This window comes from Marmota flaviventris, chromosome X, assembly GCF_047511675.1.
Source record: "Marmota flaviventris isolate mMarFla1 chromosome X, mMarFla1.hap1, whole genome shotgun sequence".
In the NCBI taxonomy this organism is placed as follows: domain Eukaryota; kingdom Metazoa; phylum Chordata; class Mammalia; order Rodentia; family Sciuridae; genus Marmota; species Marmota flaviventris.
In genome coordinates this window covers 62,300,446-62,318,434 of record NC_092518.1, presented here as the reverse complement: position 1 = coordinate 62,318,434, position 17,989 = coordinate 62,300,446, and positions in this window count along the sequence as shown.

Genomic DNA, 17,989 nt, shown 5'->3' with positions numbered 1-17,989 from the left:
AAAAGACAAAATGTATCAGAAGCTAAGAAGATGCAGAGAAAGGGGGAGTGTCATACTCTAAGGTTATGTAAATTAGTATAGACAATATTTAGATGAGTATGAAATGTTCTTAAAAAACTAGAATTGTAATTATGATCCAGCAATCCTATTGTTGGGTATATGTTCAAGGACAATGAATTCAGTTTATAACAGAGACATCTTGACTCCCATGTTTATTGCAGCACTATTCACAGTAGCCAATATATGGAATCAACCTAAATGTCCATCAACAGAAGAAGGTATAAAAATGTGGTATATTGCACAATGGAACATACTTTAGATATGAAAACCTGTCATTTACAGCAAAATAATTGGATCTAGAGAAAATTATGTTAAGTAAGACAAGTAAGTCACAGAAAGACAAATACTGCATATCCTCACTTAAATGCAGAAGCAAAAAGTTGATCTCATATGTGTAGAGAGTAGAATAGTGTTTACCAGAGTTTGGGGAAGGTGGAGGGAAAGAAGGATGGAGAGAGGGTAGTTTACAGTTACAAGAGTACATTGGAGATGAAAAACCAATTACAATGTTCTATAGCACAGTAGGGTAACTATGGTTGAAATCAATTAATTATATATTTGCAAATAACAAGGGAAGAGGATTTTGAATATTCTAAACACAACAAAATTATAAATGTTAGAAGTGATGGATGTACAAATTGCTTTGATCCGAGCCTCACACTTTGCATGCATGTGTTGAAACATCATATTAAAAATAAAGTATATTGAAAATCTACCAAAATATATAAAATATTTACAGATTTTTCCGTAGAACTAGGATTAACATAATTATTATAAAAATGGACATTACTAGAACAAGAGAAAAACCAACAAACAACCTTATGGAAAAATAGCCTAGAGAAGTTAACATGAAATTCACAGAAAGAAGATGCAGCCATCCCCCAAGAATATGAGTAGGCAAGGCTCCACTTTGCCTCTAAAAATCTGAATGCAAAATCAAATCACACTGAGGCATTCTTCTTCATCTACATAGACTGAAAGTAAGTAAGATTAAATGTAAATAAAGCATGAGTGACATCTTTACACTTACCAAAGAGTGATTTCCAAGTTATTATTGCTAATAAGGTAATTGAAGGTACAGTATCCAGGATGTCAGTATTTACCTAACATAGAAACATATGCTATGTTTTAATAATACATCATGGGAGTATAATTCATGACATTTTTAAAAAGAATGTCAACAGATGGAGGGAGAGATAGGATGGCAGGAATGGGGATAAAAGCTAGACATTTTGTAGATGTGAATTTGCAATATGTAAAAATTCTAAGCCATCATAATAAAAAATAAATTCAAGAAATAATTTTGAATAAAACTTAAAAGTTAAAAATATAAGTAAACATGGACCTAAATTTGTTCCCAATTTGCTGACAAAACTTATAGAACAGTTATATTCTGAATGACATCTTGCCAAATTAATTTGACTTAAATTCCTGATGATGAGCTAGGGCTGTGGTTCAGTTATAGAGTGCTTGCCTAGCATATGTGAGGCACCATCTTCAGCACTACATAAAAATAAATAAATAAAATAAAGATCCATCAACAACTATAACTAAAAAATATTTTTTTAAAAATTCCTGATGAGATCCACCCCAAATACAAAAGGATCTGCAATGATAGTGACTGATCAGAAATAATAAGCTATCCAGTAGCAATGAACATTGCCAGCATACACACTGTTGTCTTGAACTATCATTTTCTGCTAAATGGAAACAAGGCTCTTTAGAGAAATGGCTGATTCCAAGGCTGGGGTGGGAATTTACAAAATGAACCTGGAACATCTCATCATACAACATAGAAAGGGAATTTGAAGAAACAACTAGGATTGTGCCAAAAGCACTCTGGATCCAAGTAGAAGAGGTTCTCAATGGCCAAAGGTGGGACTCTGAGAGCAACAATAGAGATGATAGTTTCAAAGAATTAAATAAATAAAAGATGTTTAAGTATGGTAAATTATTCTGCCTTGCCTAAATGAGATGTGTCATTAGGTAAGCAAATGGTAGGTGAGCAAATGGAGAGTTTTATTTATAGAAGGATGCCACCTCATTAATGACAAAGTAGTAGAGTTTTGAATAAAACCATTTTGCAAACCAAATGAGATAATGGATCTAAACAATGACCACCAGAGGATGCAAACATCACACAAAGAATGGTAACCCCCAACATGGGCCATGGAGACTGCTGAGCATCCTGCTTCTGCAGGTATTCATGATACACCACACCCAGCAAGACCCTGAAGAGTGGCCCTTACAGAGACAACAGGTGCCCTTGTGCTGCTGTGCACACTGCTGTGTACCCAGCTGGGCCCATATGATTGTCTTAACTGTGAGTCCCTACCCCCAATGCTGTGTGTAACTTTGTTGTACTCACCTGGGTCAGCAGAATGTCCCCACCCATGCAGGGACAGTGGAAACTCAAGGGTTTTCCTACTGTTACAAGCACCACACCGAAAGTCATCAACTACCAATGAAGAAATGATGCAAAAAGTCACTATTGTGTCCAGCTGGAACCAAAGTTAAAAGAAAAGCCACACCTCAAGACATATTTATAGAAGAAAGCCTTTCAATATCAAAGCCACACTATGAAACAGGTAGGAATAATAGAACAAGTCTTATATGCAAATATCAACACAAGGACACACGTTGACTTCATATGAGGCCAATAAATCTCCAGCAACAGACCCCCCCCAAAAATGAAAATTGTTGACTTAATTGAAGATAATTTAAGATAATAATTCTAAGGAAACTCAATAATATATAAGAGAATAAGATAGCCAAAGAAATTAGGAAAACAATTCATGACCTGAATGAAGAAATAGAGTAAAAATAGAGATAATAAAAAATAACCAAACAAAACTCTTGGAACTGAAGGACTCAATAAGTCAAATAAAATATATAATTGAAAGCCTCCAAAACACATTAGATCAAGCAAAAGAATGTCTCCACTTTTAGTCATGTCTTTTGATATATCCCAGGCAGAGAGATGTGCGCTTGTGCGCGCACACACACACACACACAGAATGAATAAAGAAATACTGCCAAGAATTATGTGATCTGATTAAGGAAACAAATGATAGAATTATGTGTGCTTCAGATGGAGTAAAGGAAATAGTACAAAAACATATTCAATGGAAAAGTAGCTAGAAATTTCACCCAACATTGTAAGAATTACAGACATCCAGAATCAGGAAGCGTAAATCAAGTGTAACAAAATGGACCATGAAATGTTCTATTCTGTAACATATTATACTCAAAATGTCAAAATCCAACACAAAGAAAGAATTCCAAATACTGCAAGAGAAAAGCACCAGGTTACATTTAAGGGAGCCCTCATTAGACTAACAAGAATCTTTTCAGCAGAAAGCTTACAGGTCAGGAGAACAAAAGGATGACACATTCAAAATCCTGAAAAATAATGACTGCTGACCAAGAACACTGTATCCAAAAAAGCTATCCTTTATATATATATACCTGTTTTGTTCTAAAACAAGCAAAAACTGAAGAAATTCATCAGTACCAGATGGGATATATATATATATATATATATATATATATATATATATATATATACATACACACACACACACACACATATATACATATACAAATATGTATGTACATATATACATGTGTATATATATATGTATATGTTCATATATGTGTGTGTGTGTGTATAATGGAAGGATAGAGAGGGAGAGACCAAAGGAACTTCTAGATCTAGAAGGAAAAGAAAGATAATGACCATCATGAACACACACTTAAATGAAGGAAGTGGAAAACAAGAACAGACGCAAAAGAAAAAGAAGAATCAGGGGCTGGGGTTGTGGCTCAGAGGTAGAGCGCTTGCCTAGCATGCATGGGGCACTGGGTTCAATTCTCAGCACCACATAAAAATAAAATAAAGATTAAAAAATGAACAATCAAACCTTATTAGAGGAGAAAAACAAACTATAAAAATTAATGCAAAATAGAAAGGGACAAAGGATATTCAAAACAGCCAGGAAAAAAAGAACAAAATGATAGGAGTAAATCTTTTTTAAAAAACATTTTTATTATTGTATTATGATTATGCATAATTATTTGGTTCATTTTGACATAATCATACATCCATGGAATTTAATTTGCTCCTTTTCAGTCCATACCTCCTCTTTCCCTCATTTTCTCCCTCCCCTTATTCCCCATCCTCTATTATACTGATTTCCATTGATTGATAGATTAATTGATTGATAATTAGTGCTTTAGATATACATAAAGGTGAAATTTACTGTGGTATATTTACACATGTCCACAGAATAATTTTGATAGATTCCTTACACATTTCCTCCCCATTCCTCCCTCCTTCAACGCCCTTAATCTCCTCCTTCTACTCCACTTATCTTCCCTCTACCCTTACCTCCTTTCTATCCCTTACACTCTTGCTTCCTCATGGGAAAGAAAATTTTTGACCCTTGATTTTCTCATTCTGGCTTATTTCGCTTAGCATAATTCTCTCTACTACCATCTATTCACTGACAAATGTCATAATTTCATTCTTCTTTTAACTAAGTAAAACTCCATTGTGTATATATGCCACATTTTCTTTATCCATTCCTCTACTAACGGGCACCCATGCTGCTTCCATAACTTGGCTATCATGAATTGTGATGCTATAAACACTGATGTGCCTGTATTGCTATAGTATGCGTATGCTAGTTCTTTTGGATAAATACCAAGGAATGGGGTAGCTGGGTCATATGGGGGTTTTATTCCTATCCTTTTCAGAAATCTCCATACTGCTTTCTGAAGTGGATGTACTAATTTGCAGTCCAACCGACAATATCTGAGTGTGCATTTTCCCCCACAGTCTTAATGAGAATTTATCTTTATTTGTTTTCTTGATGATTGTGATTCTCACTGGAATGAGATAAAATCTCAATGTAGTTTTGATTTGCATTTCCCTGATTGCCAGGGAAGTTGAAATTTTTTTTTATATATTTGTTGTTCATTGGTATATCTCCTTTTGAGAAACACCAGTTTAGATCTTTTGCACACTTATTATTATTTTGCTTTGTTTTGTTTTGGTACCAGGGATTAAACTCAGGGGCATTCGACCACTGAGCCACATCCCACTCCTATTTTTTATTTTATTTTGGGATAGGGTCTCACTGAGTTGCTTAGTGCCTCGCTTTTGCTGAGGCTGGCTTTGAACTCGTGATTGTCCTATCTCTGCCTCCCAAGCCACTGGGATTACAGGCATGCCCAGCTTGCATATTTATTGATTGGGTTATTTGTTTGTTTTTTTTTTTATGTTAAGCTTTTCAAACTCTTTTCAAACTCTTCCAGGAGACACATCTTTGTGTATCCATTCATGGCCGAAGAGGTTAAGAGAGTAACCCTGTACCTTCCATGTGTCTAAAGGTAGATGTCCAAAGAGTGTAGCTATTTCCCTCTATTATTTTTATGAAGCACTAATCCAATTTATGAGGGTCCAGCTCTCATGGCCTAATAATCACCTAAAAGCCCCATCTCTTAATACTTTTGCATTTAGGGTTAAGTTTAAGTTTTTGAGAGGATGCATGGTTTCAAACTATAGCAGCTTTCAATACATAGAGCATCACAGTTCATTGTCAGTGGCTATTGCAACATCTGTGTGAAACACTTTTTTTTCTCTTTTTAATGTTGATTCATTATAATTATGCCTAATAGTAGGATTCATTGTGACATATTTGTATGTGCACACAGTTTAATGAATTTCATTTCCCAGTATCTTCTCTTCCCTTCCTCTCACCTCCTCACTCCTGATCTTCTTCCTCTACTTGTTTCCCTCCTATTTTCATGAGATCTCTTTTTTCCTCTTTTCTCTTTAGCTTTCTAATATGAGAGGAAAACAGACAACCTTTGACTTTCTGAGTCTGGCATATTTCACTTAACATAATGCTCTCCAGTTCTATCCATCTTCTTGCAAATGACATAATTTCATTCTTTATGGCAAAATAAAACTCCATTGTGTCCACATTTTCTTTACTCAAAAGCATTAAAGTCAACATACTATAGCAATTCTTAATGTTTTTAATATTTATTTTTTAGGTGTAGATGAACACAAAACAAACAATGCTTTTATTTCTATGTGGTGCTGAGAATCGAACCCGGGTCGACCCCCTCCTGTGCCAGGCGAGCGCTCTACTGCTGAGCCACAATCCCAGCCCAATATGGCTAATTTCTTCGACCAGCCTAAGTGTCCTGTAATTCATAATAGCCAATTTCTTCGACCAGCCTAAGTGTCCTGTAACAGAAAAATGGATAAAGACTATGTGAAACAATTTTAACCAGATACATTTAGAGAGAAAGATACAGAAATAATTTTCTGAATGTGAAGTTCATTAAATACTGTAGTAGTGTCTCAAGGAAATGTTAGCATCTCTCTCCATGGAAGTCTTGCCAAACTTAAGGGCCCTCAATGTTTTCAGAAAACTAAAATGATATGGCCCCATGATATCTTCCAGACTAAGGATTACAGGCTCTAAAGGTGTGGAATCAAATGGTATTTGAAATGTTATGGATATCTGAATTATCATGTTGTGGACCTTAAAAGAAATAGACAAATAAATGTAATTAGGCTTGAAATTACTTAGCTTTCCAACTCAGCAGCTTTGCAGTTCCACAAAGAGAGCAGACTTTCTCATCTTTCAAACAGAAGACTGACAAGATCTTTCTTCCTTGAGGAGGCTCATCTACTAAATCTCCCTCTCAAATAAGGTTCATTTGCAGGAGCAAATGTCTGAGTTATCTAGAGACAAAGTAGTTAGCTTTGTTACAAACTGAGCATCGATGAACCTTGCTGGGTAAGAGAGGAAATTAAGGAAATGAGGGAAAGTTCGTCTGAGCCATGTGTTGCTCGGCTCTAAGGTGAAAATGTGGAACTCTCAAACTCTATGTATGCTCTAATTATGATGGTCTGTGCCTCTGTTTCAGTTCTCAGCTTGATGGACCAAAGTGGCTTATCCCATGTGAGCCTGCTTATCTCAGGGATCCAATTTTAAAAATCCCTCAGAAATGGGACACTTCTCAGAAGAGCAGTTAGGTGATTTTTAGCCCCCAGGGTGGGACTTCGTCAAGTTTAGCAGTGAAGAGAGGTATAGGGTAAGAAAGATAAGGGTCTTGGTTTTAAACAACCACAAAGCTCCCAGTCAAGACGGCCCCTTTGTTCTAAATTCCCTCAATTCCAACCAGCTGTTACGGAGCCGAGCGCCACCTCTGTGTGGAAGCACTGTTTTAAACATTGGGGACCTAACAATGAATATGGCCAAGGCCCCTGTTACTAAGATGAGGTGTTCATCCAGATGTGGTTTTCACCTTTCCAGAGCTCAGGGCTGTGCAAACATTTCTCGCCAGAATTTCAACTTGTCTTTCAGCCTCCTAATTAATTCCAGCCAAATTCCCATGAGTAAGAGACTGGAATAAACCAGTCTCCCCCACGCACCCTCCCGCCCCCCTACCAGGCAGTGTGTGGCTTCCTTCCTAGCAGTGGTGGGGCGGACTTGGGGTAGGCGGAGGCGGGCGGTACGAGGTGACCTGATTTCATTCGCCACGCTTCTCGCTTCGCGGGCGCGCGCCCACGTGACCACCTTCCCCTAAATAAAGTTGAACAGTTCTGGGCTGCGCACAGTTGCTGAGGGAGACATCGGCTCCAGTGAGCTTCTCTTGCTGCAGCAGTTTCCAGCTGGCACCTCTGCCCCCTTCGCGCAATCCTGCACCTTTGGAACAGCGGCATCATCCAGAGCCCAGCTCAGTTGAACCGCCCAGGTAGGCCCCACCCCCACCCCGGCGCCAACTGGTCCGCACACCAACAGATGCCTGGAAGGATGGGTGGGTGGGTCGCGGGGCTTTGGCACTGGCACACGGAGCTGGGCTAAAGAGATGGGGTGTCAAGAGAGAACGAGCTCAATGTGTGAGAAAACACTCCTGAGGACGGATGCAGTTCGTGTGCATGGGTTCTGATGAGTGCTTCAGGATTTGGGGAGTCAGCATTAGACTACAAATGGGAAAAGTGTGGTTGACTGGAATTCTGAAAGCCTGGGGTTCCTCCCAGATCCTGCCTCATTCTTCTACATATCCTTGAGCAAAAAGCTTTATTAAGCTTTCTGCACCTCAGTTTCCCCATTTTCAAGAACTGGTTTCAGACTCCCGCCACTAGGACTGGTAATGCAGCTGGGGGCTGGGAAGAGACAATGGCGGAGAGCGTGGCGCACCTGTGCTGAGGGCTGTGGACTTGAGGCACCCTGATAGTCCATGGAGGTGGAGGCTGTCTCGATAGTGGGGGGTGTGATCTGTGGGGTTGAACCTGGTCGCTCAGTCCTAGGATGCGCATCCCCATGACACCTGCTTGTGGATCCAGCTGTGGCTGAGAACAGAACTGTGGCCTGAGGGAGCGCAGGAGCCACTCGTTCTTTCCCATTGCTGGCGTCCAATACAGATTCCTGTGCTTTAGCTGTGGCAGCAGGACCCCCAACTTGCTAGATATGGCTTCCTGTAAAGCCGGGTTCTTCCCTGGCTGCCCCCTTTCAAAGACAAGTCTGCTCCTGCTCACTGCGGGAAACGGAGGGGGAAGGGAAGAGAGAGCAGTAAGGAGGGGCAGGAAAGAGAGAGAGAGAGAGAGAGAGAGAGAGAGAGAGAGAGAGAGAGAGTTTCTTGCTTTGCGCGATTGGGCATCTGTTTGTGTGTTGGGGAAGGAGGTGGATACCGCAGGGAATTCCCAGTCATCTAGCCCTGTCAAGGATTCAATCAGAAACCCCTGAGCTATCACTCTCAATTCAAGAGGCACCCCACCCACCTCAGAGCTGTCCTTGGGGAAGAATTGGTATAGCTGAGAGACCACACCTCGGCTGGAAAAGGGGTAGGTAAGTGGGAGGCTAATCGTTCTAGAGCCCAATAATGATTATCCAGCTAGCCCCATCTTGGGAGTGCTTTGAATACACAGGTTTCATCCAATATTGAGGGAGGGGTGGAAGAGAGAAGGAGGTAAGGGGGGGGGGGGTGGAATGGAGGAGCACACATACTGACTTCAGGCAAAGGGTGGCCCCTATGCATTCTAATGTTATCTCCGACAGCAATGGCAGTTGTACTGACTGCCTGAATGACTAAGAAAACTTAAGAGGAAAGCTCCCAAGGCTGGACATTCTGCACTAGATCCTAGGCCCTCTGGGGAAGGGTAGAGCCAGGGAACAGTTTAAGCCCCTAAATCTTCCCTTGGTTTGCATCTGAAACTGCAGTCTTCTGTCTTTGCTGGATTGGAACAAGATAATGCTCCTGCCTGGAAAGCAAATAGAGACACAATCTGACTTTTAAATCCAGTTTCCATCCCTTACACACAAAATGCCCAGTAGTTGCTTGTCTACCTCTGCTAACAATGCACTTTTAACCACTCTATCCCTCAAAGGCTAATTGTTTTCCTCTCAGAGTACCCATCCCCTCCAATTCCCATCAACAAATCACTATTTAGAATGTCAACCCTTTGCAGAAGATGAAATGGGATTTTAAAAAGAACCAGCCTTCATTGTGATAGTGGTGAGGAACAGGTATAATAACCCTTACATGTGCAGTGATGAACCCACTTCCCCTCTCTGGGTCTTAGTTTTTACTCCTGCATAAAGCATGTATTTAGGTTAGTGGGGAATTGTGTGGTTCATTGTTCATAGGAGACACACATGCATTCATGAACTGACAGCTCATGATATAGCCAAAGATAATTAATTGCTAAATTGTTTTGTAGAACTTAAAGTGTCAGCTATCACTTCTCACTCTCTACATCATTTAATATATTGCCTTTTCACTTGATTTCCCTTCATCCACATAGATTAAAATGGAGATCAATGCACAGCAGCCATAAACCTTGATTGAGAGGAAAATAATCTGCTAATGTAATTTCACTAGACTCAAAGAGGGAAATAGGTATACAGTTTGTTGTGGAGGAATAAAGAAGAGACAAAATATTTTAATTATGTGGTTTTCAGAGATGGACCCCAAGCATGTCCAAACCTGTATCACAGCCCTGGCTGTCTACCTTTCCTTCCTAGTGAGTTTAAGTGGAGGGGAGTTCAGCATCAGAACAGGAAAGTGGTGGTATGCTGATCTTTGTTCCTCCTTGGTAGAACAATTTTGAATAGCAGTGAGGTAACTTAAATTTAACTCAGGAATTGTTGCCCTAAAAAGACTGCCTATGGACTTAGTGCCTTAGGGTTAGGCTGTTTTGAAAGTGGAGGTGTTTTTTGTTTTTGTTTTTGTTTTGTGTATAAATACTATTTGAAAATATTTTTAGACAAAGGTTAAATGGTAGAAGTTTCTCATTCCCATATATGTGAAAATAAAATTAAAATACACAAAGCAAAACCCAGCTACTCTTACAATTGTATACAAGAGAGAACAAGTTCAGGTCATGGAATCTGCTTTTATTTCTGTGTTCCTTTTATCAATATCCACTGCAGTAAAATCTATAAATGGTATGGGAGAGATTTTTCCATGGGGAAAGGGAAAGATCAGAGGGAATAGAGAAATTTGTCAAGAGAAATTGAACATCAGAGCAGATTCTCAAAGGCAGCAGTAAGTGACTGATTTAGATTGGTTTTGCCAAGTTCCTAGAAAATGATTTTAGAACAAAGAAGACATGTTCAGCCAGGCACAGTGATATACGCCTGTAATACCAATAGCTCATGAGGTTAAGGTGGGAGGATCATTAGTTAAAGCCAGCCTCATCAACTTATCATGCATGAGGCACTGGGTTCAATCCTCAGCACCACATAAAAATAAAGACAATAAAGTCCATCAACAACTAAAAAAAATATTTTTAAAAGTAAATTTTGGGGGGGCTGGGGCTGTAGCAACTTAGTGAGACCTAAGCAACTTAGTGAGACCCTGTCTCAAAATAAAATAAAATAAAAAAGGGCTGGGGATGTTGCTCAATAGTTAAGTTACCCTCAGTTCGATCCCTGATGCAAAGGGGGCGGGGGGTTACATTGAACACTCTCCCAATGACACATGAAGTTTGAAACTGCAGCTGCCCATCTGTATCTATAGTCATACCCCTCTCATATATATACACATGCAAACACACACACACACACACACACACACAGACACACACATTTTAGTTGGAATAATTTTTATTGATTTGACTTGAACTCAAAAAATAAGTGCCTGGAATTGACAGAAATTGTTCCATCTGAGACCCATCTTCCTGAACTTCCCTTAAAGCTTTAATTAGGCTAAACACAGGAGATGGGACAAGATATTATGTGAACTTAAGGAAATATCTAATTAGCTTAAACTTTATTTTAAATTTCTCCTGTAGTTTAAAAAGTGTACTTTAAAAAAGATTTGTAGTTATAGATGAACAGAATGCCTTTATTTTATTTGTTTACTTTTATGTGATGCTGAGGATCGAACCCAGTGCCTCACGCATGCTAGGCAAGTGCTCTGCCACTGAGCTACAGCCTCAGCCCAAAAAATTTTACTTTTTATAAATTTTTTTTTTAGTTTTTGATGGACTTTATTATCTTTATTTTTATGTGGTGCTGAGGATCGAACCCAGTGCCTCATGCATAGGTTGAGCACGCTACCACTGAGCCACAACCCCAGCCCTCCTCCCAAAATTTTACTTTTAATGTATGACTTGTATTACTAATTGTAAAAGTTCCTTCTGAGGGTAAATATTTTTTTATTCATGTGATTTGACAGTGGCAAGGACAAGAGTAGCAACTCCAGGTTTATTTTTCTTTTCTTTTTCTTCCTTTTTTTTTCTCTTTTTTAGTAACAGGGATTCAATCCAGCTGTGTTTTTATCACTGAGCTACATTCCCAGCACTTAAAAAAAAATAGTCAGTTGGTTAGATTGACTTTAACTTTGAATCCTCCTGACTCAGCCTCCAAAGTTGTTGGGATTACATATTTGCATCATCATAGCAGCTACTTTTCTTTTGTGTACTACTCAATTACATTAATAAGAGTCTACCCTGGAATATAAAGTAGAAGGAAAACTGAGTGGGGGTCATTTTAAAAGTTCTTTAAAAAGGAGTTTGCCAAAGGACACATCTTGCCTTGGTTGTCTAGGACATCTCAACATCCTCCCTGACCCACACTAAATCTTTAATCCATGACCAACTACAACTTGGAGCTTGGTATTTCATTTTCTGCTGCAGTCAGATAATTACTTTCAAAATGACAATATTCTTAGTTGGAACTTCAGCCTTTTAAATAAAAATAAGGGGGCTTTATAAAACGGTGTAAAGCCTCTTTCAAATCCAACAGCCTGGTATTCAATGAGTTGATGAAAATCTATCTCCAAACTTCATAGGTCCTTTTAATGAGGCCAGATAAAATCTGGAAGAGGGGTGATGTTATTTAAATTATCATTTGGCTTTGTGGGGGGCTATGGAGAGTGTCTGCAACATATTTCTGCCTTCCAGTATCTGCCAAGTCCAAAGGAAGAAATATGCAAGACATCATTTTGCCTACCTTATTCTACCTGAATACATGGCTTGCTTTAAAACCAGGAGATACAAGGTAAAAGCTGTTTATAATGTAGTTAAGTGAAAACTACAGTCTCAAAAGATAAAACTGCCTTGTTTCTGTGTGTAATTTTGTGTCCTTTCATCCAAGACATTTACAAAATGGAGTGGCATTGGATTCTTTGGGTGTAAATGGAATATAACCCCTACAAACACTTTAAGGGACTATCAAAAGATACATTTTGCTGGGTGTGGTGATGCATGCCTGAAGCCCCAGCTACTTAGAAAGCTGAGGCAGAAGGATTCCAAGTTCAAGACCATCCTGGGCAATTAATCCCAAGCTCGAAACAAATAATAATAATAATTTTTAAAAAGGGCTTGCAATGTAGCTCAGTGGTATAATGCCCCTGGGATCATTCCCCAGCACTGCAAGAAAGAAAAAAAACTGCATTTTTCATATGGCATTCACTGAAAAAAATAAATTGCTCATATAAAGGAAAGTAAGGGAGGGTCAGATATCATAAATATATAGGAAATATCAGTAGTATGGAAAGGAGATGTAGAAAGAAAGAGGAAGATTGGGAAAGGGGAGGAAATGTGGAATGAACTTTTAAAAATCATGTTATGTGCATATATAAATATAGTATAGGTAATTCCACATTTATGTGTAATTAGAAAGAACCAATCAAAAATAAATAGATGAGTGAAAGGAAGATTAGTAGAGTAGAAGAAGAGAATGAAGGGAGAGAAGAAGAGAGGTAAAAGGTAGTGAACAAAAAAAGAATTGTTCAAAGTGGACAGTATTCTGAGCTTAATCTTGGAGCCATTGAGGGAGCATCTTCACAGCATTTCTGCACTCAGGTGTGTTTTGTGCAGCAGTAATTTATATATAATATTTACTACCTATAGCAGAGACTTTGACCCTTAACTATATTTTATTTTCATTTGTATTATTGTATGTCACTGTTTAATGATTTTCTCATGTGCATATCCTTAAATCTGTTATGTTGTCTTTTTATTTTAATCAAAGTCTACCATATTTATTGCTCTGAATTTTCTTTAAAATTCAGCATTTAAACTCTACTGGAAGTTAACATATTGTGAAACATATGTGCTTCTTATTAGAGTGAAGACATTATTTACTTTTTTAAATAATAATAGTATGCCAGTTTATAGTAAACAGAAGTACATTAGAGTTAGAAAGTGCTTAACAACACATAATTAATAAATTTAGTTTCTCATTGCAGGGGAGGGCTAGTCTGCAGACTTCTAGTAAAATTGCAATTATGATTTATAGAGCCACAGAGCAGTTTGGGGGTTGGTACTTAATGAAAATAATAGTATATTGGTAAGTCTTTTGAAATGTGAGACAATATTTTCTTAGAATAAGTTATTTAACATTTATTTTTTATTTTAGGTTGACTGTAGAATCAGTGTTCATGCACTGAACCCAGCCAATAAAGGGTACTACTTTAGAATGGATGTTGAAAATATCACTGTGATATTGTATGCCACAGGTTGCAAGGATTAATGTTTCCAAAATGACTGTTCAACTTGGCTTCATATTTTAATTAGAGTTAAAATACTTACCAAATTCATGCCATTTTGGCTCAACTTGTTTTTCTAGGTTCCTAATTTTCTACTATTTTAGAAAACACTTAATTTCTGATTAAAACACATTAAGGAATGATATCCTTGCTGCCAGAATATAATGTTAATGAGAACTAACATCAAAGAAGCAGGAGACAGGGTTCTGCTAATACCTCTCTTGTAAAGTCACTAATATGCCATGCTGCATTCAATGAGTTATTTGCATCTTGTATATGTTGCAGGCACTCTTGCCATTTTAAAACTTTAGTTTAACTGCTGTAGACAAATATTAATAGAAAATTGACTCCACTTTTTTTAAACCAGCTCCTGAAATAGCATACTGGAGATTGCATTCATTTTTCATATGAGAGAATCCAAGTCAAGTCTTCTTTAGTCATCTTCAAGTTGGGGACTGTGAGAGAACAAGTTTCATTGTTGCCTTTTCTTCCAATGAGATCATCCTTCAACTTAGGATTCATGCCTGCCTTCTGGACTTCTGAGGACTATGAGAATATTAATAAGATGAATGCAACCATCCAGGCTGAAGCCACCCATCTGGATGCTCCCCTCTCCTCCATGGTGGCCCTGATAATAGTGTTGATAATTATTTTCTCATTGGTAATGACCTCCTTTGTGACATACTGTTTTCACAAGTGGAAGCTGAGGGGCCGCAAACTGCAGAGAGCCCTGGAAGAGTATCAAAGAGATCAAGAGAAAAATATATTTCATAGCCCTCCTGATCTTATTTCTTAAAATATTGTAAACTGACAATCGAAGGGCACCATCTGAAACAAAGCAACATGACAAGAAAGAACAAGAAATGGAACAACATGAAATAAGAAGAAATTAGATGTGAAAACAAGATGAAGTAAAACCATAGGCAACAAAATGACATGCTGCAAAATGACAGGAAGTGAAAGGGAAGGAGGAGAATGATAATTGTACAACAACTCTAAAACAAGAGTTCATGTCATAGTTCTGTTAATCCAACTGTTCATTGTTTGACAGTTGCCTATAGTTTCATTATAGATTATAAGCAACTTGGTGATAGTTTTTTTTCCCTTTCTTTGTGTATTTGTTTTGTTTGGTGTACAGTGAAAGCAAAACCATCATGTATTTTACATCTTCATTTTATTTACCAACAACCTTTGGATTGCTGATGGATGTGACTAAATAAAAGTTCTATACTGATCATTTACCTATGAAAGATGGCCAGATGAATATAAAGATAAGAACCTTGATATCAGGCATATAATATGGTAGTTTTATTTTCCGGCTAGTAATGTTTGCATTGAAGATAAGAAAAAGATTGCATAATCATAGCACATGTAACAGTGTAAGTACTGACTGTAACAAAATATCTAGATGTGTTGAAATGTAGGCAATATGTGTTTTATAAAAAGGAGAAGAAAATAAGTCCCAACTACCTAATAACCCCATCTCCTGAAGTTTTGCTTAAGTTATAGATTGCTTGAAATTAATATTAATTAATATATATGTTTGAAGCAAAATTCTTTTCTGGTAATAATGCTGTATGTATACATGTTTCGGCAAAAAAAAAAAAAACTTGTCATAATATAAATGAGATGGTTTTTAACAGTATGTGCTATGTAAGTATTGCTAACAATTAAAATGTGAAATTTTCTTGGATGTTATAAATGAAATCTATTAAATGAGATCGTGTATAATGGAATGCATTGTGGAGCTTACCAATCTTTGGATATAAAAGCAAGCAGTCCTACTTTGTGACTCAACAAATATATGTATTAAAAAGAAATTGTCTTTAATTTTTTTAAAAGAGAGAGAGAGAGATTTTTTAATATTTATTTTTCTGTTTTCGGCGGACACAACATCTTTATTTTTATGTGGTGCTGAGGATCGAACCCAGGCCCCGCGCATGCCAGGCGAGCAAGCTACTGCTTGAGCCACATCCCCAGCCCATGTCTTTAATTTTTTAAAGTAGAAAAGATCTGGGGATTGAGCTAAGTGAAGAGCAATATCTACACATCAGAAGATATCTTGAAAGGTAGGGAAGCAGGGAGATTGAGATTGAAGCAAAGATATTTCTAAATGATAAATTCATGGTTTAAAAAGTCCAAAGAGCAAAAACATTTACGGAGATGAAATACATTGTCTTTTCTTAGGGAACTTAGATTAGGATTCAAAATGAACATTTAGGAAATAAACTAAGAACACTTAAAAACCATACAAAAGGAAATGCAAATGTATGTAGTGAATTCAAATGCCTTAGATTCCACAATCCTATGAATATATACAGTCTATAAATATTTTTTAAAAGTCTTGTTCCCACTACTTATTTGTTTATACAGGACCTCTAAACTTCTTTGCAAATTTACTGGGAGTTTCCAAAATGTGTAAGTTGGATATGAGGAGGGGGGAAATTATATTAACAATCAATATTTCAGCTCTACCGCTAAGCCACAACACTTTTTTTTTATTATTATTTTTAAATTTTTATTGTGGGTTGTTCAAAACATTACAAATTTCTTGACATATCATATTCCACACTTTGATTCAAGTGGGTTATGAACTCCCACCTTCACCCCATACACAGATTGCAGAATCACATCAGTTACACATCCATTGATTTACAAATTGCCATACTAGTGTCTGTTGTGCTCCGCTGCCTTTCCCATCCTCCCCCCTCCCCCCTCCCCACCTCTCCCCTCCCCTCCCCTCCTCTCTCTCTACCTCCTCCACTGTATAACCCTGAGGGTCTCCTTCCATTACCATGCAATTTCCCTTCTCTCTCCCTTTCCCTCCCACCTCTCATCCCTATTAAATGTTAATCTTCTTCTCCTGTTCTTCGTCCCTACACTGTTCTTAGTTACTCTCCTTATATCAAAGAAGACATTTGGCATTTGTTTTTTAGGGATTGGCTAGCTTCACTTAGAATAATCTGCTCTAATGCCATCCATTTCCCTGTAAATTCTATGATTTTGTCATTTTTTAATGCAGAGTAATACTCCATTGTGTATAAATGCCACATTTTTTTTATCCATTCGTCTATTGAAGGGCATCTAGGTTGGTTCCACAGTCTTGCTATTGTGAACTGTGCTGCTATGAACATCGATGTAGCAGTGTCCCTGTAGCATGCTCTTTTTAGGTCTTTAGGGAATAGACCAAGAAGGGGAATAGCTGGGTCAAATGGTGGCTCCATTCCCAGCTTTCCAAGAAATCTCCATACTGCTTTCCAAATTGGCTGCACCAATCTGCAGTCCCACCAGCAATGTACAAGTGTACCCTTTTCCCCACATCCTCGCCAGCACTTGTTGTTGTTTGACTTCCTAATGGCTGCCAATCTTACTGGAGTGAGATGGTATCTTAGGGTGGTTTTGATTTGCATTTCTCTGACAGCTAGAGATGGTGAGCATTTTTTCATGTACTTGTTGATTGACTGTATGTCCTCCTCTGAGAAGTGTCTGTTCAGGTCCTTGGCCCATTTGTTGATTGGGTTGTTTGTTTTCTTATTGTCTAATTTTTTGAGTTCTTTGTATACTCTGGATATTAGGGCTCTATCTGAAGTGTGAGGAGTAAAGATTTGTTCCCAGGGTGTAGGCTCCCTATTTACCTCTCTTATTGTTTCTTTTGCTGAGAAAAAACTTTTTAGTTTGAGTAAGTCCCATTTGTTGATTCTAGTTATTAACTTTTGTGCTATGGGTGTCCTATTGAGGAATTTGGAGCCCGACCCCACAGTATGTAGATCGTAGCCAACTTTTTCTTCTATCAGACGCCGTGTCTCTGATTTGATATCAAGCTCCTTGATCCATTTTGAATTCACTTTTGTGCATGGCGAGAGAAAGGGATTCAGTTTCATTTTGTTGCATATGGATTTCCAGTTTT